This window comes from Aotus nancymaae, unplaced genomic scaffold (assembly GCF_030222135.1).
Source record: "Aotus nancymaae isolate 86718 unplaced genomic scaffold, 86718_ANA_hifiasm-v0.15.2.pri h1tg000036l, whole genome shotgun sequence".
NCBI lineage: Eukaryota > Metazoa > Chordata > Mammalia > Primates > Aotidae > Aotus > Aotus nancymaae.
The window spans coordinates 39161394-39184658 of NW_026988450.1; the positions used below are offsets into that span (position 1 = coordinate 39161394).

General features: G+C 39.3%; 1 protein-coding gene and 1 non-coding gene across 2 annotated transcripts in view; both read left to right on the forward strand.

The window, feature by feature from the left end:
- NECAB1 (N-terminal EF-hand calcium binding protein 1) overlaps window positions 1–23265 on the forward strand; it is a 714313-nt gene that overhangs the window by 328496 nt on the left and 362552 nt on the right. The gene's annotated exons all lie outside the window — the stretch shown is intronic.
- Window positions 9786–9910, forward strand: LOC135278175 (U6atac minor spliceosomal RNA). The gene has a single exon (XR_010345728.1). It is a non-coding gene; the product is annotated as a U6atac minor spliceosomal RNA (small nuclear RNA).

The window sequence follows — 23265 nt, forward strand, 5'->3', positions numbered from 1 at the left end:
TTACACATTGCATGCCTGAACCAAAATATCTCATGTATTCCATAAATACATGTACCCACTATGTACCCAAAAAAATAAAATTTTAAATTTTTTTAAAAGAATGCAGCTGATATGCACTACTCCCCACCACCCTACACAAAATTTATATGCTGAAGTTGTAATTCTCCAGTACCTCAGAATGTAACCATATATAGAGACATGATCTTTACAGATGTAGTTAGGTTAAAATTTGGTCATTAGCATGAGCCCTAATCCAATATGACTGGTACCTTTATAAAAGGAGGAAATTTGGACAATCACCTGACAGAGGGATGATGATGTGAAAATACCGGAGAAGACAGCCATCTATACGCCAAGGAAGGAAGCCTGCAATAGTCCCTTCCTTTACAGTTTTCAGAAGGAACCAACCCTCTTAACACCTTGATCTCAGACTTTGAGCCTTCAGAAATGTGAAAAAATACATTTCTGTTTTTTAAGCCACCCAGTTTCTGATACCATGTAATTGCAGCCCTAGCAAACTAACACAGCATTCTTCCATCAACCCAAGGCAGAAACACCTAGACCTAGCTGACTCCATCCTTCCTGTTCACAACTGATTGGACCAGAGGAGTACATTAATCCAAGAGAGCAAAACCATTGGCTTCCCAGCAGCCAATAAGAGTTTCTAAAAAATCTGAACCAAAAGGCAAGGCTGAAAAGGAGGATGCTGTCTTTAAAGGCTGAGCAATGTAGTGGGCTTGGTGGTGGTTCCACTCTTTTTTTTTTTTTTTTTGGATTCTACATAGTCTTTGGCCTTAATATGAACTGATATAAAAATCGCAAATAATTCTTAACTCAGAAAATAGAAGTAAGTCAAGAAGGGACCAGAAGCAAGCCAAGAGAAAGGTGAAAGGGGGAAGAGAGGAGAAAAATGAGAATAGGAGAATAAACATGTCACTGTCTTGATTCTGAAGCCAACTTCATCCACTTATTCATTCTGTAGAGCCCCTGTGCTAGGCCCTGGGCTGGATGCTGGTAACCCAGTAATAACTCAGACTTAGTCTTCATATCCAAGAAGCTTAAGGTCTACAAATATTTGGCTTATTGGTTATTTTGAACTTGCCTTACCTCTGTCTCCTTTGATTACAATAGATCAGTTAACAATAATTTCTCCCTCATTATATACAGCTGCATTTTTACATAAATGACTCATTCTTGCCTGTATATGTAATATATACATATATACATACCTTTTTCTGCTGTTCCTATTATTTGTTATAAACTCTATGAGGGAAGTGCTGTCCACATAATTATGAGAGAAAACAAGTCAGAAAAATTAACTTTCCTTCTCTTTCTTATGTTTAATGATGGCTCTAGAAAAAAAACTCTCAGAACCAAGGAAGCATATTATTTTAACATCCCTCTCTCCTTTTATATCTCTTTCTTATCTCTTATTCCTCTCTCCCAAGGCTCCAAGCCTGTCTGAGAATCGCTTCCAGGCTTGATTCCTGATCCATGAAGTGTACCATGATCCAAAATTATTTATTCCTCCTTCCTTCTTCTCCACTTCTGCAGTAAAAACCTCCAATAAATTCAGTGCAAGTAAATTACCTGGTGTCAGGAAAAGTGTAATCAGATGAAACTTAAATGTATGAATGTTTTTGACTAGTAATACTTTTACCCTCCCTATAGGTTTTCTGGTCTTTCAAAGAAGATACTTATTAATGTAAATTACTATCCAACTATTAGAATTACAGGCAATGTAGAAAAATGAGTTTTTTTATATTTTATTGCATTTTAGGTTTTGGGGTACATGTGAAGAACATGCAAGATTGTTGCATAGGTACATACGTAGCAATGTGGTTTGCTGCCTTCCTCCCCATCACCTATATCTGGCATTTCTCTCCATGTTATCTCTCCCCAACTCCCCACCCCCCGTTGTTCCTCCCTAGTTTCCCCCACAGAGCCCAGTGTGTGGTGCTCCCCTCCCTATGTCCATGTGTTCTCATTGTTCAATACCTGCCTATGAGTGAGAACATGCCGTGTTTGATTTTCTTTTCTTGTGTCAGTTTGCTGAGAATGATGGTTTTAAAATTCTAGAGATATGTGTGCAGTGGACCACCACAAGAGCAGGAAAATTGCCTGTGGGATTCTATCCCTAGCGTCAACATCCCTAACTGCCTCTTCATTCAGTTTGTCTTCTTCCATTCCTTAGTCAGAGACTCCTTACAAGGTACAGGGTTTTGTAGGATTTATTTTCCTTGAAGGAGTTGAGATGAAGTTACAAGAGAAATGTGGAACAGGAGTAGCTGTCTTCTATGTAGGTCAATTAACTTGATCATCCTTTTTTTCCATTATTCAAGAAGTATATATTAAGAGTCTACCTTGTTGTATCCGAGGTAACCAGTGTGGAAATTGGTTATGTGGGAAACAGTATTAAAAAGCCTCTGCCTTTGTGATACTCACTTTTCGGAGCATGTAAGTTTCATATAGCTACTTGATCTGGCCAAGGTTTATCACTGCAGGAGTATGAAGTGCTGATGAGGGAAGAGTGGTTCATGGGGGATGAGATAATAATAAAAACAGTGATCAGAGCTAACATATGCATGGTGCTTGCTATGTGCCAGGTGACAGTATGTCCTTTACATACAACTCACATATAATTATTTTGTTCTCAAAAAACCCGCAAATTAGATACTATTGTTCCCATCATCATTCCTGTTTTACAAATGAGGAAACTGAAACACAAAATAATTAAAGCCATAGAGCTGATTATTGATGAAGTTGGGATGTGGACAGAAGCATCTGGCTGCCGAATTTATATGCTTCACCACTACCCTATCGCTGGCATGAGATTGTTTTATGTAAGTCGAATTTTAAAATCAGAAACTTTAGATACAATCCCATTAGGCTGAAACTAAGCCTGTGAGATCCTCTAAGATTCTAAGTGGAAAATGGCAACATGCTATACTTTTGTAAAAGTATTGCAGTGATATTTATAATTAAAACTTGAAACTAATAACTGTCTCTTTCTGAACTGTTAGAAAAGCAGATTAATATGTAAAGTGGTAAAGAAAAGCAACTTTTTAAATTTAGTCCAGTTCTGTCACTAACCTACCGCATGTCTGAAGGTTAGATCACATCAACTCTCCAGATTTCAAATTCCTCATATGGTGGGTGATCGTATAATTAATTGTCCAAATGGAGACATTTAGCAATGAAGGGGGACCCTATTAATAATTATACTGGGACAATATTGCCAGGCAAACCACAGTAGATTGTTGTTCAACTTATGTATCAAAATGATGCTACATGAGCCGATCCCTAAATTCACCTCTAGTTGTAGTGGATGTGTTTGTGTTTGCCTGACTGACTGTTTATCCGGATGTATTAGGATAAATTAGTAAGAGGCAGAAAGAGAACTCAGAGGTCTGATTTCACCCTGTTACAGTTAACAAGGTCTGTGCCTAAATTAGGACATTTTTATTCTAGCAAATAAAGTAATAACAATAATAATTTATAAATTGATCACATTTATATTCAATTGAAAGCATTGTGCAAGGAAAACAAATGCAAGTTGATTCCAAGTAGGCTTAATGCCCAGACAGTCAGTACTGGGAAAATACAAGAAAACAAAACCAATGCCCAAGAAAGACTGGCAATTAGAAAGGATTAATTTAATTCATAACAGGTTTTAATTCTGAGTCCTCAAGACTAAATAGCTAACTTGGGTATCTCCAACCAGTATGACACTGAGAACCCTGTGACCTGATGAAAGGAATTTTGAGTTCGTACAAAGAGCATTGGCAAGAGATCTTAGAGTCTTCATTCACGTATTCATTTAACAGATTGACAAGAGCTTGTTATGTGCCAAACATTGCTATGGGCTAGTGATACAACTAAGTAAAAACATAACCCTTCCCCTGGAGGAACTATCAGTCTGATCTTCACACTGCCATATATGTGCAATGAGGCTTTGGATATGTCATTTAACTTTTCTGAGTCTCAGTTTTTGTACAGTAAAATAAGGGAACTAAAAATGCATGAGCACTAAAAGTCATCATTTGGCAGTTAAATTTTATGAAATCAAAAGTTCCATCTGGATGAATATTAGCCTTTAGGTGGTTCTACCATATTAGATAATAATGTTAGAAAAGTTTTGGAAACACAATAGGCATGCTGCTCTTTGTTTCCATAATCATTCTGTTAGGAAAAAAAACAAAAGATGTTTTTCTGCCACCCATAATTTTCCCTTTGTTCACTCTCTTCAGGCCACATTTTCCATGTGGTTGTTTGTCAGCATGTGTGATGGTCCGAATGTGTCCCCTCAAAATCAGGTGTTGGAAACTTAATCCCCAGTGCAACAGTGCTAGGAGGAGAAGCCTGATGGAGGTGTTTAGATCATGAGGACCTGGCTCTCAAGAATGGATTCATGCTGATTATAAAAGTGTTTTGCCAGATTCCAGCCCCTCAGTCTTGAACTTCCCAGCCTCCAGAACCATGAGCCAATCAATTTCTGTTCATTTTAAATTACCTAGTCCAAGATATTCTATTACAAACATCACAAAATGGACGGAGATAGCATGTAAGTATCGTTTCAGAATACGCTATACCAGTGGTTTTCAAATGCAGATAGCTACACCTCACCTCCAGAGTTTGTTTTAGTAGGTCTGATGTGGCAGATTAAAATGACCACCTGTCTCACATTTCCTGGGACTATCAAGTTTTAGCACTAAAAATCTTTTCTCTCTCCAATCCCCCCTTTTGTTAGATACAGAGTCTTACTCTGTTGCCCAAGCTGAAGTGTAGTGTCTCATGATTATGGCTCACTGCAGCTTCAAACACTTTGACTCAAGAGAACCTCTCACCTCAGCCTCCCAAGTAGCTGGGACTACAGGTGCACACCACAATGCCTGGCTATTTTTTTTTAAATCCGTAGAGATGGTAGTCTTGCTACATTGTTCAGCCTGGTCCTGAACTCCTAGGCTCAAGCAATCCTCCTGTCTTTGCCTCCCAAAGTGCTGGGTTTACATATGTGTGCCACCTTGCCCAGATCTTTTATCTCAAGAAACTCTTCAGTTTCAGATAAGGTGTTCACCCTAGGTAGAGCATGAAAATTCACATTTTTAAGAAGTTCCCAAATGATGCTGATACTGCTGATCCAGGGACACATACTGAGAACTACTGGTCCGTACCTGTGTTTCTCATCCTTGGCTGTCTATTAGAATTACTTGGGGAGTAAAAACAATAATCATTCTGATCAAACTGATCTCAGGCGCAGTTGGGTAATTACCCTTGTTAAAAGCTTCTAAGGTGATTCTAGAATACAGCCAAGGTTAAGAACCAGTGCTCTACATCCATGAAGCTAATCACTGAACACTTTGACTCTGTCCTGTTAACATCCTGTAATTGCATTGTCTTGCCATCTTTACTGCCACTGCTGTGATCCAAGACATCATTTCCTGCATGCCTGGTTGCACTAATCACAAGACTGACTTCCCTCCCTTCAAGTTTCTCACACCATCTCTACTTAGTTCTTTATGTAGCTGCTGGAGGAATCTTAATAACAAACTTGATTATATAACTCCCTTGCTGAGGATCCGATGGACTTATATTAGTGTAATTCATGTTACCTGTTTTAAAAAGCAATTGCCAAATCCCAGCCACTTACCACAACAAATGTTTATTCCATTGGCATGCCGTAGTCCAGTGGCTGTTCTCCTGAACAACTCTTTTTCCAGAACTGTGGTGGCAGCAATTCTCCCATCATGTAGCTTCATTACCCGTAGGGCTTCCTTGGAGTCCTTCCTTGCATTACTTCCATTTAGTTAACTGAGAGGTGAATGGACACAGTGTGGGGCATGACACAGGATATTTAGAGGCTGGCCCCTGATATCACATACATCACTTCTGCACATATTCCATTGGCCAGAAAAATCTTGGGGCCCCAGCCAGATGCCAGGTGATCTGGAGAATGTCTTCTTGTGTGTCTAGAATGAAAATGAAATAGCATAGTGATTATAAAGTGTTGTCTCCATTACGACTTTTATGAGAGTAATACAAACTTAAACACATTGTGTATAATTTATTGGGTTGTATTGACACTCATTAAAATTACTCCTCATTGCCTTCAGTATAAAGTCCAAAGTCCTGTGCTTGACCTACAGTGATCTTAAGATTCGGTTCCTGACTCACTTTCCAGTCTCGGCTTTTGATACTTCACACAGGAATTCCCTGTCCCTATTCCCAAAATGTCCTGTGCTGTCATGCCAATTTGGGGTCTGAAAAATCTTTCCCCCTTTCTTCACTTACCTCTTTCCTACTAGCTCCTGAGAGCTCAGTTCAAGAGTCACCTCAGAAAGCTTTTTCTGAATCTCTATCACCTTCTACTTCCCAATTTGAAACTGTTTCTCCTATTCTCTATTGCAGTAACCACTGGCATTCCACATTCATAGACCTCATTGCATTGTATATCTTTGACATGGTCCAGAACATCTTGATTTTGAGCATCTCATGGGTGTCAAAAGTGATTTTGATCATTATGCTTAATACTACATGATACCTGTATGTAGCAGACCTTGAATAAATGCTTCTTTGAATAAATGCATGACCATTTAAAGACAATTTTAAAAAAAACTTGATCTCATACTACAGAGTAGTCGAGATGGTTTCCACTGCAATTTGATAGGTGTAAGCAGAGTCCCCTACTTCAGACACTTCGGTGTGTTGAACTATTGAATACCCCTTTTATATTGCAAATGAGGTGCTGTATTAAACATGTATTCACCATTAAACACAGCCTTTCTTGGATAGGTTTCTCAGTTTGTATATCCAGTTATTACGCAGACTCCATCAGAATAGGACCCAGGAGAAGTGTTTTAGTTAGAGCTGAGATTTTAAAACTTAAAAATATATCCAAATGATGGGCTATTTAATGAGCAAATACCTAGATTTTATACCACGCTAAAGGTCTTAGATAGCTAGAGATAGCATAAGGACATATGACTGAGGTCCAAAGGACACACAAATAAATGGCTAAGGACAGAGGGGCAGGGCAAGATAGCAGAATAGAAGTCTCCACCAATTGCACCCCCCGACCCCCACAATAAGCACACCAACTTAAGAACTATCTACACCAAAAAAAAAAAAGTACTTTTATAAGAACAAAAAATAAGGTGAGCACCCACACACTACCTGGTTTTAACTTCATATCACTGAAAGAGGCACTAAAGAGGTAGGAAAAGCAATCTTGAATCAATCACCAATGACACCCTCCCCCATCCCCACAGTGGCAGTGAGGTGCAGAGAGCATTTTCCCATGCTGAAGAGAGGAAGATACAGCATTTATGAGACATTGAACTCAATGTTGCCCTATTATAACAGAAAACAAAACTGAACCAAACTCAGCTGATGCTCAAGGAAGGGAGCATTTAAACCATCCCTAGCCAGAGTGAAATTGCTGATCCCAGTGGTCCAAATGTGAGTTTCTACAGCCCTTACTACTCTGGGCTAAAGTGCTCTGGAGCTCTACATAAACCGAAAGACAATCTAGGTGACATGGACAGCAACTCCTAGGTAAGTCGTAGTGTTAAACTGGATTCAGAGACAATAAACTGGGGGGCATGCGACATACAGAGACACCAGAGGGGGCTGAGGGAGTGCTGGCATCACCACTCCCCTAACACCAAGCTGCATGGTGCATAGCTTTCAAAGAGACCTCTTCCCTCTTTTTGAGGAGAAAAAACAGTGGGAGCAGACTTTGTCTTGGGTGGTGGATATGGCTCAGACACAACAGGATAGGGCACCTATCAGGGTGTTGAAGCCCCTTTTCCAGGCCCTAGTTCCTGAAGAACATTTCTAGATACACCCTGCCAGAAGGGAACCTGGTGTCTTGAAGGGAAGGACTCAGTCCAGGCGGAATTCATCACCTGCTAACTGAAAAGCCCTTGGGACCTGAATAACCAGCAGTAATACCCAGGTTCTACATTAAAAATCCTGAGTGAGACTCTGAGACTTGCTGGCTTCAAGTGACATTCAGCACATTCCCAGCCGTAATGGCTACAGGGTGAGAGTCCTTCCACTTGAGAAAATGGAGGAAAAAGCAAAAGGGACTTTGTCTTGCACCTTAGGTACTAACTCAGCTACAGGGAGGTAGAGCACCAAACAGGCTCCTGGGGTCCCCAGTTCCAGGACTTGGCTATCGAATGGCATTTCTGGTCCTGCCCTGGGCCAGAGCAGATCTCATTGCCCTGAAGAGTGAGTGCCAGGCCAGGCAGTCACCACAAGCTGACTAAACAGCCCTTGGGCCTTAAAGGAACATCAGTCGTAGCCTGCACTATTCCTTGTGGGGCTGTGGTGGTAGTGGCCATGGGGTGACGCTCCTCTGCCTTTAAAGAGAAGAGGGAAGAGTGAGAAGGACTCTGTGTTGTGGTTTGAGTGCCAACTCAGCTGCAGCCACAGTACAGTGATATACTGAGGAGAGATATTGATCCATAGTTTTTCTGATTCTAATCTCTGGTTCCCAGACAGCACCTCTGGAAATGCCCAGGGCCTGGAAGAACTGGCTACCCTGAAGGGAAAGATGTGTGCCAGGTTGGCATTGCCACTTGCTAATTGTAGAGCCCAAGGGCCTTAAGCGAACATAGGTAGTAGTCAGGGAGTGGTTGAAGCAGGCCTTGGGCAGGACCCAGTGCTGTGCTGGTTTCAGGTCTAACCCACAGGGGTGCTTGTGTCACATCACCGCCAGCTCTAGGTGTCTTGGAACAGAAAGAGATACTTTGTTTATTTGGGAAAAATTAAGGAAGGAGAATATGTCTCTGCCTGGTAATCCAGATAATTCTTCTGGATCTTGTCCTAGACCATCAAGGGGGTGCCGCTACAAGTGCAAGAACCACAGTGTTACTGGGCTTGGGGCTCCTCCTAAAGTAGATTCAGTTTAGATCACAACACAAAGACCTTTAGAATATCTGGAAAGCTTTCCAAAGAAGGATGGGAACAAATAAGTCCAGACTGAGAAGACTACAGTAAATATCTGACTGTTCAATGCCCAGAAACCAAAGAACATCCACAAGCCTCAACACCATCCAGGAAAACATGACCTTGCCCAATGAACTAAATAAGCCACCAGGAACCAGTCCTAGAGAAACAGAGATATGGGGCCTTTCAGCAGAGAATTCGAAATGGCTGTGCTGAGGAAACTCAAAGAAATTCAAGATAACACAGAGAAGGAATTTAGAATTGTATCAGGTAGATTTAATGAAGAGATTAAAATAATTGAAAAAGAATCAAGCAGAAATTTCGGAGCCAAAAAAATGCAATTTCTATATGGAAGAATGCATCAGGGTCTTTTAATAGCAGAATTGATTTTTAAAAAATTAGCTTGAAAACAGACTACTTGAAAATACGCAGTCAGAGGAGGCAAAATAAAAAAATAAAAAATGAATCATGCCTACAGGACTTAGAAAATAGCCTCAAAAGGGAAAATGTAAGAGTTATTGGCCTTAAAAAGGAACTAGAAAAAGAGACGGGTAGAAAGATTAGTCAAAAGAACAAGAACTGAGAACTTCCAAAGCTACAGAAAGATATCAATATCTAAGTACAAGAAGGTTATAGAACGCCAAGCAGATTTAACCCAAAGAAGACTACCTCAAGGCATTTAATAATCAAACTCCCAAAAGTCAAGGATAAAAAAGGGATCCTAAAAGCAGCAGTAAAAAGAAACAGCATACAACGAAGTTCCAAAACATCTGGAAGCAAACAAAAGCTTGCTGTGGAAACCTAATAGGCCGGGAGAACGTGGCGTGACAGTGTTGTATGAAAGGAGAGAAGTTAGCGCTCCCTTTGACAAGAATGGAAGAGGCCATCAGGCCTGACAACATGCGTACAGTTAAGGCATTGCCACCTACTTTGTGGCATCTAACCATCATTTTTAAAAGAAAATGTGGGGCCAGGCGTGGTGGCTCACGCCTATAATCCCAGCACTTTGGGAGGCCGAGACGGGTGGATCACGAGGTCAAGAGATCGAGACCATCCTGGTCAACATGGTGAAACCCCGTCTCTACTAAAAATACAAAAATTAGCTGGGCATGGTGGCGCACGCCTGTAGTCCCAGCTACTCGGGAGGCTGAGGCAGGAGAATTGCTTGAACCCAGGAGGCGGAGGTTGCGGTGAGCCGAGATCATGCCATTGCACTCCAGCCTGGGTAACAAGAGCAAAACTCAGTCTCAAAAAAAAAAAGAAAAGAAAATGTGGCACACATACACCATAGAATACTATGTAGCCATAAAAAAAAAGGATGAGTTCATGTCCTTTACAGGGACATGGATGAAGCTGAAAACCATCATTTTCAGCAAACTAACAAAAGAACAGAAAACCAAACACTGCATGTTCTCATTCATAGTGGGAGTTGAACAATGAGAACTCATGGACACAGGGATGGGAATATCACACACCAGGGCCTGTCGGGGAATGGGAGGCTAGGGGAGGGATAGCATTAGGAGAAATACCTAATGTAGATGATGGGTGATGGATGCAGCAAAGCACCATGGCACATGTATAACTATGTAACAAACCTACATGTTTTGCACATGTATCCCAGAACTTAAAGCATAATAATAATAAAAATAGGAAAGTGGCATGACATATTTAAAGTGCCGAACCAGGGCCTGTAGGTGGTGGTGGGGGGTGGTGAGGGACTAGGGGAGGGATAGCATTAGGAGAAATACCTAATGTAGATGATAGATTGATGAATGCAGCAAACCACCATGCAGATGTTTACCTTTGTAACAAACCTGCACATTCTGCACATGTATCCCAGAACTTAAAGTATAATAAAAAAATTTAATAAGTGCTGAAAGAAAAAAAAACTTTTACCTGACAAAAATATCCTTCAAACATGCAGGAGAAATAAAAACTTCCCCAAACAAACAAAAGCAGAAGAATTTCAAATTTCAACACGAGACCTTTCCTAGAAGAAATGCTAAAGGGAGAACTTCAGTCAGAAAGAAAAGAATGTTAATGAGCAATAAGAAATCATCTGAAGGTGCAAAGCTCATAGGTAATAGTAATTATATTAATAGTTATAAATTCAGTGGCCTGATGACCTTAAGGGCTCAACTAGCTCCACTAACTAGTCAACTAACTACCCATTAGCAGCACCAGGCAAAGTTGTCATCTTCCAATGGAAGTCACCTTTATTTTCCTTGGCATTGATCTGTTGCACACCATACTGTAAATATATAATGCATAATTATCTTCCCTTGTTTGCATTTTTGGCATAGGAGATGGTCTGAAAGATAATTCCAAGATCCTTTCCCATTTTCCTCTACTGTCTTCTGGGATATAGTTGGCATGGAAAGATGGTAATATATATGTGACTATATAAATATATTTCTGGAGTATTTCCATTGCCTTTCTATATCCATTCTCTACTCCTCTCCACTCTGAGATTTGATCTTTACTGACTGTCTACAAGTTCCCTTATCCTCTTCTGACTAGGTTTGTTCATAGGCTGCATGAACAGTGAATCAGAAGTTGGAGAAAAGGTTCTGTACAATTATCCAACTGGCTCCCTCCCTATGGGTTACAATAGGTGAGATGCCTGTCTACACAAGTCCTCAGGTCCAGTAGGTTGACCTCTAGGTTGCTGGAAGTTACCTCCAGTTACTCAGCAAGGTATCATTAATTGCTCCTTCTACGATTGGTGTTGGTTCCCTGCAATTGCTAGCCCCATTGTGTTTTGTTACCTCTCATCGGTTTCCTTAATCCAGTAAATAGTCTCTTAAACATTGGAAATGCCGCTTTACTGAAGTTTCCAGCTGGAGAATGCCCTTTCTTTCCTACAGGACTCTGACTGATACAGTAACTGTCTGACTAAAAACAGATAGTTGACATTTAGCAGCCAGTTGAAAGGCTACAGTTATGCTTAGTCTCTTTTCATAAACTACAAATGCTTAAAAAGTTACTTATGACCAGTGCAAAAGTGTCATATATTTAATACTATTTTGAAGACCTTTCCAAGTGCATAGTGCCAATCCACGATTCAATCCCTCCTGGCAAACGATGTTACAAATAAGAGGGAGAAAGTTTAAATTAGTGCTCTCTAGATTCAGAGTTAGGGGTTAGGAGCACTACCACACAGAACTGAAATCAATTTCTATACTGTAGAATGCCATAAAAAGTGCCCAACGTCCTCTTAATGTAACTTTTGGAATACTATTGATTGAGTGAAATTTTGAGGTCCCAGAAGTTGAACATTCACATGACCATCCTAAGTGCCCTGTCTGACTAAACCATCAACATGTCTCTGTTTAGTTACCACTATGAGTGAATTTACCCCCAGCCCTACTTGCACTACATAGATGTATGTTTTAAAAATCACTTTACTTATTAATGCATATTAATACATAGTCTTAAGGTACACATATTGCGAAATAAAATAAGCTATGGGGTGACATGCCAACTGTCCCACTAACTAGCTGTCTCAAAAAGTTAATCTCTCTCAACTTCAGCTTTCTGAAATTACAGAGGGTAATAACAATTTTTACCTCATGGATTCTTGTAAGATACAAATGAATTAGTAAATCTAAGTGTTCAGCACAGTAACTCATAAAAAGCACTGACTGAATGGTTCTATTCTGTTATGCATCTTTTTCCTCATAATAAGCTGTTATGTAATAATTTATTACATAGCAGAGCACTGGAAATTTTCTTCTGTGGCCATCACCTTCCAGGCTACCATATGTGTCCCTAAAGTCACTGTATTTATTTCTGGGAATGGCATTCCAGCTGAGAGAGTCCAAAAAGTGTAGAATAGGAAGGAACTTTGGACATGATGTAGTCCAACCTGCTCAGTTTAATGATAAGAAATCCAGGACCCAGATGAGTGAAATGACCTATGGGCTGACTGATGCAGCCGCCAAGCAGGAACTAGCGGCAGCACTTCCATTTCCCCTGCAGTTGCCCTGTTCACCACACAGTGGAGATGCCTACAGGAATGGTTTCTGAGAGCATAGCTCCTGCTCTGAGTCCGAAATCTCTCTTTGGATTACACTGCTTGGTCTTTCATGCCTATGGCCTAGTGAAGTTTCCAATCCTGTTCTCACCACCACCAACAACTCAAACTGGACATTATAACATTCCAAGATAGGTGCTAAGACCTCTACTTACAACTCTCCAAGATGCAAGCTCAAGTTAGAGCTCCTAATTTAGGCATAAATTAACTGCTTAACATTTTGAAATAAATCATTTTCTCCTGAAGCCTTCAGGCCAAAGAAATCAGATGCATGAAGGGTAAAGACCCTGGTCAAAATCACCAGATACAAAAGATCACGTATTATATGATTCCCTTTATATGGAATATCCAGAATAAGTAAATCTAGAGATACGGAAAATAGAGTAATGGTTGTTAGGGCTGGGGGAAGGGCAAATGGGGATGGAGTTTGCTTTTGGAGTGAGGAAAGTGTTGTGCAACTAGATAACAGTGATGGTTATGTATATGAATGTACTAAATGCCCCTGAATTGTATACTTTAAATTATTTTAACATTATGTGAATTTGCTTTCAATTTTTAAAAATCACATGAATACAAGTATATCATTGTTTGCCAATGATACCATACAATCTCAGACAATCACCTAGTCTGAGAACTCTTACACACCAGTTGTTTTTGTCTTCTCTTCTAGTCTGTGCCCACTTACAATTTTATTTTTATCAAGCTGTGCTCAAAAATCTTTGCAACTTCACTGGAAGTTTCTTCAAGGAGTCAATTTTTTCTGTCTGTAAATGATTCCTTCAAGATACCAAGTGTTTCATTCAACTGATATACTGAGGAGAGATATTGATCCATAGTTTTCTTTTCTTGTAATGTCCCTCTCTGGTTTAGTTACCAGGATTTTGCTGGTTTAGTAAAATGAGTTGGAAATGTCTTTTTTTCTCTATTTTCTGAAGGAGTTTATAGAAGATTTATATTACATTTTTCTACCACAATTTTTTAGAATATACCACTGAAGCAATTTGGGCCTGGAATTTTCTTTTTTGGAAGAAGTTTTATTATAAATTCAACCTATTTAATGAATACAGATTTTCTGCTAAACAGATCAATATTTGCTTTTACTTCGTTTGTCAGTTTTATTAACTTGTAACTTTGTTAGCATTCTTATTCATTTTGAAAAATTTTATTAATTTTCTTAGGATTTCCTCTTGATCTATGATTATTTGTAAACATGTTATTTAATTTCTAAATACGTTAGGATTTTTCCAGGGTTTTTTTTTTTTTTCTATTGATTTCTATTTTAACTGTGTTGTGGTCAGAAAATATACTTATATTATTTCAGTCTTATATAAGCCAGATAATATAATCAAAATCAGGAAGGTGATACTGACATATTCCTACCATTGAATACTCAGGGTCAATTTTCAATTGTTCCAATAATACTTTTACAGAATGAGGACTTAGTTGAGAAACAGTCATTACATTATTTTTGGTCATTTTTTTTTTAAGTCTGATTCAGTCTTGAAGAGTTTCTCAAAATTTCCTTGACTTTCATGAACTTGACCCTTTGGCATTTACAGGCCAATTATTTTGTAGAATGACCCCTGGTTTGGACCTGTCTAATGCTTGCTCCTCATGACACTTGGGTGTTCTTGTTGCTTCCTGTCAGAGAATGCACAAGATCAGTATTTTCCTTCTCTCATGATGTGCACTTTGATCACGTTTACGATCCTGTCTGCCAGGTGACATTACTCTTTCCAATTTGTAATTAATATGTATTTTGTGATAAATTACTTTGAAAGTATGTAAATATGCTATTCTTCACCAAACATTTTATTCATTCACTAATTTATTTATATCTTTATGGTCTCATGGTTTCTTATTTAATTAAATGAATTAGAATTTACTACTGACTGCATTTTTTCCCTCAAATTATCCCTGCTTAAACCAGTAGCTACTTTTGCAGTTTTTGACAGGTTCTCTGTCTCTCTCTCTCTTTTTTCTTTTTCTTTTTTTTATTATACTTTAAGATCTGGGGCATATGTGCAGATCGTACAGGATTGTTACATAGGTATACACTTGCATAGTAGTTTACTGCATCCATCCCCCCGTCATCTGCATTAGGTATTTCTCTTATGTTATCCCTCCCCACTCCCCCACCCCCTGTTAGTCCTCCCCTAGCTCTCCCACCCACCAGCAGGCCCTGGTGTGTGATGTTCCCCTCTCTGTGTCCATGTGTTCTCATTGTTCAACAACCACTTATGAGTGAGAACATGTGATGTTTGGTTTTCTGTTCTTGTGTCAGTTTGTTGAGAATGATAGTTTCCAGCTTCATCCATGTCACTGCAAAGACATGATCTCATCCTTTTTTATAGCTGTATAGTATTCTATGGTGTATATGTGCCACATTTTCTTTATCCAGTCTATCATTGATGGGCATTTGGGTTGGTTCCAAGTCTTTGCTATTGTAAACAGTGCCACAGTGAACATATGTGTGCATGTGACTTTATAATAGAATGATTTATAATCCTTTGGGTATATATCCAGTAATGGGATTGCCAGATCGAATGGTATTTCTAGTTCTAGATCCTTGAGGAATCTCCACACTGTCTTCCACAATGGTTGAACTAATTTACACTCCAACCAACAGTGTAAAAGCATTCCTGTTTCTCCACATCCTCTCCAGCATCTGTTGTCTCCAGATTTTTTAATGATCGCCATTCTGACTGGTGTGAGATGGTATCTCAGTGTGGTTTTGATTTGCATTTCTCTAATGACCAGTGATGATGAGCATTTTTTCATGTTTGTTGGCTGTCTTCTTTAGAAAACTGTCTATTCATATCCTTCCTCCACTTTTTGATGGGGTTTTTTTTTTTTTTCTTATAAATTTGTTTAAGTTCTCTGTAGATTCTGGATATTAGCCTTTGTCAGATGGGTAGTTTGCAAAAAATTTTCCCCATTCTGTTGGTTGCCATTTCACTCTAATGATAATTTCTTTTGATGTGCAGAAGCTCTTAAGTTTAATTAGATCCCATTTGTCTATTTTGGCTGTAGTTGCCATTGCTTTTGGTATTTTAGTCATGAAGTCCTTGCCTATGCCAATGTCCTGAATGGTTTTGCCTATGTTTTCTTATAGGGATTTTATGCTGTTAAGTCTTATGTTTAAATCTTTACTCAATCTGGAGTTAATTTTTGTATAAGGTGTTTAAGGAAAGGGTCCAGTTTCAACTTTCTGCCCATGGCTCGCAAGTTTTCCCAACACCATTTATTAAACAGGGAATCCTTTCCTCATTGCTTGTTTTTGTCGAGTTTGTCAAAGATCAGATGGTTGTAGATGTGTGGCATTACTTCTGAGTCCTCTGTTCCGTTCCATTGGTCTATATCTCTGTTTTGGTACCAGTGCCATGCTGTTTTGGTTACTGTAGCCTTATAGTATAGTTTGAAGTCAGGTAGTGTGATGCCTCCAGCTTTGTTTTTTTTTTTAAATTAGGATTGTCTTGGCTATGCGGGCTCCTTTTTGGTTCCATATGAAGTTTAAGGTTGTTTTTTCCACTTCTGTGAAGAAGGTCAATGATAGTTTTATGGGGATAGCACTGAATCTATAAATTACTTTGGGCAATATGGCCATTTTCACAATATTAATTCTTCCGAACCAGGAGCAATGCTTTTCCAACTGTTTGTGTCCTCTCTTATTTCCTTGAGTAGTGGTTTGTAGTTCTCCTTGAAGAGGTCCTTCACATTCATTGTTAGTTGTATTCCTAGGTACTTTATTCTCTTTGTAGCAATTGTGAATGGGGTTCGCTCATAATTTGACTCTCTGTCTACTATTGGTGTATAGGAATGCTTGTGATTTTTGCACATTGATTTTGTATCCTGAGACTTTGCTGAAGTTGCTTATCATCTTAAGGAGATTTGTCTCTTTTATTTATTTATTTTTTGTCATTGAGCTTTTGCATTCTTTGACATTTTATTACTTTTTGGCACAACAATGTATCTCAGGCTTGTGTTGTACTTTTTCTGATGCAGCCCTGAAATTGACCATTCTTAGGAAGTCATAGTTCCTTTTAGAGGAAAATGGTAGTTGGAAGCCAAGATTTAGGCTCCAGTTCTGCTAATCAATATTGGATTATTGCTGCTGCCAATCCCACTCAGTAGATAAGACTGGAAAATATATATGTATATATAACATACTTACATCTACATCTATTTCCCTATTTATTATAAACCATGAGCTCACATTAAAACCTTAATTCCAATCCAACACTCTAAAATTCATCCTAGATTTTCCACTTTCTGAACTCCCCATCAGCCTAGTGAGAGCTCCATGATCTTCTTGGACTCCATAACCTCCACTTTGGTTCATAAACTGCTTCTAGACAAAACAGTAGAATGATTGTTGACTCACTTAGGTAGGTGTTTCTTCTTTTTTAGGGATCATGGTCCTGTGTGGCTTATGTTGCTTTATGTATTTGGTCTGGCTTCATTTTAGTTTACAGCAGGAGGATGGATTCACAATCAGGTACTCCCTCATTGCTGGATAGGAAAGAATAGTGCATTAAATGTTCACACCACTCATGTTTATATATCAAACATGGCTCACACAGACTATTACAACAATCCAGGCAATAAATCTATGAATGCATACGTACCTGACAAAGCACAGAGGAAGAGATCTGGAGGCAGCCACGCCCATGTCAACTTTACTTTTTTCTACTGTGTGACCTTAGGCAAGATACACAGCACATTTTGTCTCAATTTCTTCATCTCTAAATTGGGGTAGGGGAGAAGACTAAAGGATATAATCTATGTGAATCACCACTGGAGAACATCACACAGACATCTTCAATACGTGGCAGTTTATTCCTCAAATACTTCTATGACATTTATTAAAACTTATTTTAAAAGAATAAAGTTTATTCAATAAAATACACTGAAATTCCTCCACAAACATTTTTCTCATGACTTTTATAACTTCAAATTTTCACTCTTTTAAAAAAGAAAATTATTTTATAAATTGAACATCAGCATTTATCACGTCAACCACTGCTGAAAAGTCAGTCTCTGGGGGTAGAATATGTTAGCTTTTAAATAGTGTGCAGATACAGCTTGGTTCAACTTTGAATATAAAGTTAAAATACTTCAATCACCCAAGTCTGCAAGATACATTCAAAAGGCAGGCACTGGCCAGGTGCTGTAGCTCATGCCTGTAATCCCAGCACTTTGGGAGGCCAAGGTGGGTGGATCTCTTGAGATCAAGAGTTGGAGACCAGCCTGGCCAACATGGTGTAAACCCATCTCTACTAAAAATACAAAATTAGCCAGGCATGGTGGTGCCCACCTGTAATCCCAGCTACTTGGGAGGCTGAGGCAGGAAAATCACTTGAACCTGGGAAGTGGATGTTGCAGTGAGCTGAGATCACACTGCTGCACTCCAGCCTCGGCGACTCCATCTCAAAAAAGAAAAAGGGCAGGATGTCAGTTACCAAGTGAGCACTAAGCATTCACTGCACTTGTTAAGTTTTGTGCTTGTTTTTGATACAACTCGTTACTCGTTTCTACTCATCATAGCTGTACTTTGAAAAGATGTTGAGTATATAGCATTTCCAACTTTGGAAATTGTTTTCCCATCTCTCTGGAAATATAATCCTTTATGTAAAAATGTTAAATAGGCTTGTATGTAAAACAGTGAGTTTTGTTAGGCAATATCCAGTGTATGTGTGGATATGTATGGGTGTATATTTATGTTCAGTATATGCATGCATACACATATATGTAACTTGTTTCCAGGAGGTTTTTTTTAGTATTTAAGGCTCCTCTCCTTTTTCTCTTCCTCCTTCACCCAAGCATTTATTCTTTACTCCTTTTCTCCTTTCTTCCATCACCTTCCCTCCTTCCTTCTCTCCTTTCTTTCTTTGCTTCTTCCACATATATTCATTAAGCTCCTTTTATGTGCCAAGGATATTAGGGACTTCATGTACATGATAAATAAGAAATCGCTTCTGAGCCCAGAGTGTCAGGGGTAATGACAAAATACATAAAATTGGAGCAAAGATCAAGGCAACCAACCCAGTTCATGGGATCAGGTGAGGCTCTTCGAATAAAGTAAGCCCTGCTGTAAATCCTTCCCCTGCCCCATCTACTTTTCTTCAGGTTTGGAAAACTCCTAGCCATTATCATTTTGAACATTGCCTGTACCCCATTCTCCTACCATTCACCTTTGGAACTCCTACTAATGCTTAAGTTTAAGTATTTAATTAATGTATTCATCTTACAACTTCTTTTTCATATTTTCCTTTTTTTTTCACTATTTTGAGTTCTGAGTGAGTTCCTCAAATCTAGTTTCTAGTTCACAAATGTTTTCTTCAGCTGGGTCTAGCCTACCATTTATCTATTAATTAGTTTAAGTTTCAATGATCATACTTCAACCATCATATTTCCATTTTTACAACTACTATTATGTTCTTAATAAATCCAATTGTGCTTTTCTCCAATATCTTGAATTTATTTCATAGACCCCCATTTATTTCTCTGTCTCTTTGACTATTTAAAATATTTATTTGAAAAATTCCTTTCATATAATTCAACAATCTGTGAATGGTCACAACTGTTCTGTGTTTTGAACCTCTGTTGGTGGTGAGTTTTTTATATTATTTGACTGAGCTCATTTCTGGCAGAAGTTGCGGAAATGCTTCCTGTGCTCTGAAATGAGGGGGCAGGCAGCCTCCTGCCTAGGGCAGTTCAGCATGTGCCTCTAGCAGTTTGATGAGTTTCATTGGTTCCATGTCAGTTTTAACATTGGTTTCTCTGCCAAGTCCCTGCCCTGGAAAGTGGTGTGTGTCCATGCCCCACCCACAGTCTTAGGTGCTCATATTTCTTATGGATGCCTGTTTATCACAGTCCAGTACAGTGATCTGGCATCCAACTGTGCCCAAGTATTGCTACTAATGAATAGGATTAATTTACTCATAATTCATGAAGCGCACAATTCCTTCAAAGCTCCACAATTTGGGGAGCCCAACGCCAACTTCCTAACACCTTCTAGTTGTGCGGAGACCAGCCCATGCACATACCACCAAGGACTACTGGGCATCCACTTTCGTTCATCAAAATGGCTTTGAGTTTTCTCCTTGCATCAGATTCCTAATTTGTTCCTGTTCTTTCATTTGAACTTATCTAAGATACAATATTTTAATATTTTATCCAGTGTTTCTTTGTCTATAGACGTAGGCAGAGCAGAGGAATGGGGTGGCAATTTCCACATCTGCTCAGTCCACCATGTTGCCTCTATAATTATGAAGCAGAGTCTTAAAGGTAGAGAAGGATGTGCAGACGCTATGCTAACTCCACATTCACTCCAACTATAAGGATTTCATCCCTTACTGGAATTCTTGTGTACAGTGTCAGTTTTTGTTCACTTAATGACAAGCTTCCTTGAATTCATGTAATTTTATTTATCCACACTCCACATTCACCCACATTGGTTTTACCTCAGAAAATGATGAGTGGATATAAGAGAACTAGGACTTTGAATGGATGCTGGGCTTAAATCCCAGGTGATGAGATGATCTGTGCAGCAGTCCACCATGGCACACATTTCCCCATGCGACAAACCTGTACATGTATCCCTGAACTTAAAGTTGAAGAAAAAAGAAAGATTTACACCTAAGTTTAAGAAGAGAGAGAAAGAGAGAGAAACTAGGATTTTGCGCTTTAATAAAATTTGTGATCTAAGTGTGGAGGGGCATACCTAGGGTTGGCAACCTGCAACACCTCCACCGTGCTGGACAGGTGAGAGAAGGGCGTAGTGAGGGTCAAGAGGTGCATGAGTTGCAAAGGGGTTCCCGGCAATGACGTCGTAACATCTCTCTCACCCTCTCTGTTAGCTTCCTCTCATTAGTTTCATTTACTAATCAATTCCCTAAGCACTGTATGTGAAATTATATACCGTTCATCTATATACTGTGTTATGGGATGTGGTATATAATAATCCACAGGGCAGGGTGTTAAAGGTTGTGAGCTACAGATGACTCATCCATGAGGTGACAACACAGCAGAAGCTCTGGGGCCACATATGCCCAGATATAACTCTGGATCTTAAAACATGTGTCAAGGGCCTAGGAAAAGCTGCCCCGTGCATGTGTAACTCTACATTATGCAGCATATAGGCCAGTTTCAATTTCAGACATATTCTAATAGTGATAAGCTACTAGATATTGTCTAATCTGTTCTTTACCACAGTCCCATTAGGAATTACACATTTTATATGAGTCTTTAATTCATTCATTCAACAAAGATTAATGGCATTCCCTCTGTGTGGCAGGCAGTAGTCTAGGCAGAGAGTTTACAACTGAGCAGACAGAAAAGTTTAAGTAAGTTGCTCACAGGCCACACGGCCATCAGGCGCCAGTCTGAATTTAAATCAAGATCTCTAACTACAAAAAATGCTAACCCAGTAGCTCCTTCCAAATATTGCAAATGAACTTTCATAATTGTGGCCGGCCGGCCTGCCTGCCTTCCTTCCTTCCTTCCTTCCTTCCTTCCTTCCTTCCTTCCTTCCTTTCTCCCTTCCCTCCCTCCCTTCCTTCCCTCCCTCCTTCCCTCCTTCCTTCCCTTTCTTTCCCCTCCTTCCTTCCCTTTCTTTCTTCCCTTTCTTTCCCCTCCTTCCTTCCCTTTCTTTCTTCCCTTTCTTTCCCTCCCTCCCTTCTCTCTTTATCTCTCTTTCTTTCTCTTCTTTTTGACATGGTCTCACTCTGTTGCCCAGGCTGGAATGCAGTGGTGCAATCACAGCTCACTGCATTTTTGACCTTCCCTGGCTTAAGCAATCCTCCCACCTCAACCTCCCAAGTAGCTGGGACTATAGATGCACGCCACCATGACTAGCTATTTTTTAATTTTTATTTGTTGTAGAGACAGAGTCTTATGTTGTCCAGGCTGGTTTAGAACTCTTGGGCTCAAGTGATCCTCCTGCCTCCAGCTCCCAAAGTGCTAAAATTACAGGTATGAGCCACCCTGCCTAGCTGGTATTGTGATTTTTTTTTTAATTTCTTCTGTTTTCCATTTTCCTTCCTCCTAGTCATGTCCCGTCCTAGGGATGCTTCTCTTCATGAAGGGACTAAATCAGGCACTGGCTTAAATTTTCAACAGAAATTTAAAATGTTACAATAAAATAAATACAGTGAAACCCGAAGTTTGACACCATATATTTTAAAAAACTCAGACAAAATAAACATTCAATAGATTTATAGCTTAATATTATCTAACGCCCTTTTTTCTAAAGACTTCTAAATTCTTCTTTCTTTTCTTCTTTTTGCTTTTTATCCTCAGTGTCCAGGTTTGTACTTTATTTTATCTCTAAAAAGGAAGTGGCTTAATGTTCAACTTCTTGTTCTTTTCTAGTTGTTTGCATCTATTTTTTGCTTTGCTTTCCAAGTTAAATCTTCACATTACTTTCCCTGTTAGCCTCTTCCCATCCTTCAAATGGTTTCTTTATAGTTCTTTAGTTTTTAAAACTCTTTCTTCAGAGACAACTTGCCTTTTTTCTAAAATGTTTTGAAGATTTTCCTATGCTGAGGGAACCAAGACATAAGGGAAACCTTGAAGACTTATGTTCAGTCATTTACAAAAGCTTCCTGCTGTACTGAAAAGGAAAATTTAAAAAAAAAAAAAAACATTGAAGATATTTTGTTTCTGATTTCAGCTGTGTTGACACATCATTCTAGAAAGAAAACAGAACATTTCTGCTCATCAGTGCTTTGCAGTAAGAACTTGTGAGCCCTGATTGTCAATGTATCCTGCAGGACAGCAGGTTTTATGCCTTAACAGAGGCCATGCCAGTGTGCCCTCTGCCCAACTAGCCCTCTTCCCATCTTTTGATGGGATGACATTGAGCAGGGCATTGACACTGAATAGGGTACTGTCTAACTCATGGTTCACTTCTTATAATGGAAGGATAACATGCTTAGTTGTTGCTAACGCCTTGGAATGAATACGTTTATTAGATGGCTCTTTGTGGGGCAGTTTGGCATTGACAAGAATGGGAGGAGACTGAACTGAGCATGTTGGGGGAGTAAAGGGTGAAGTGAAGGACGATGAAAGAGCCATTCATGTGGGTTACCTGGGAGAGCTCATGAGGACCCTGGTACCTGGAGAGTGGAGTGAGCATGAAACAAAAGGGCAATTCAGAAAGTAGAGTGGTAGCATGAACAGAAACTTCCAAACTGGAATCAAGTATTGGGAGAAAGCTTAATATGGGGATCTCCAGAGACCGAATGTGCAGAACAAGAGCAGCAGCCCAG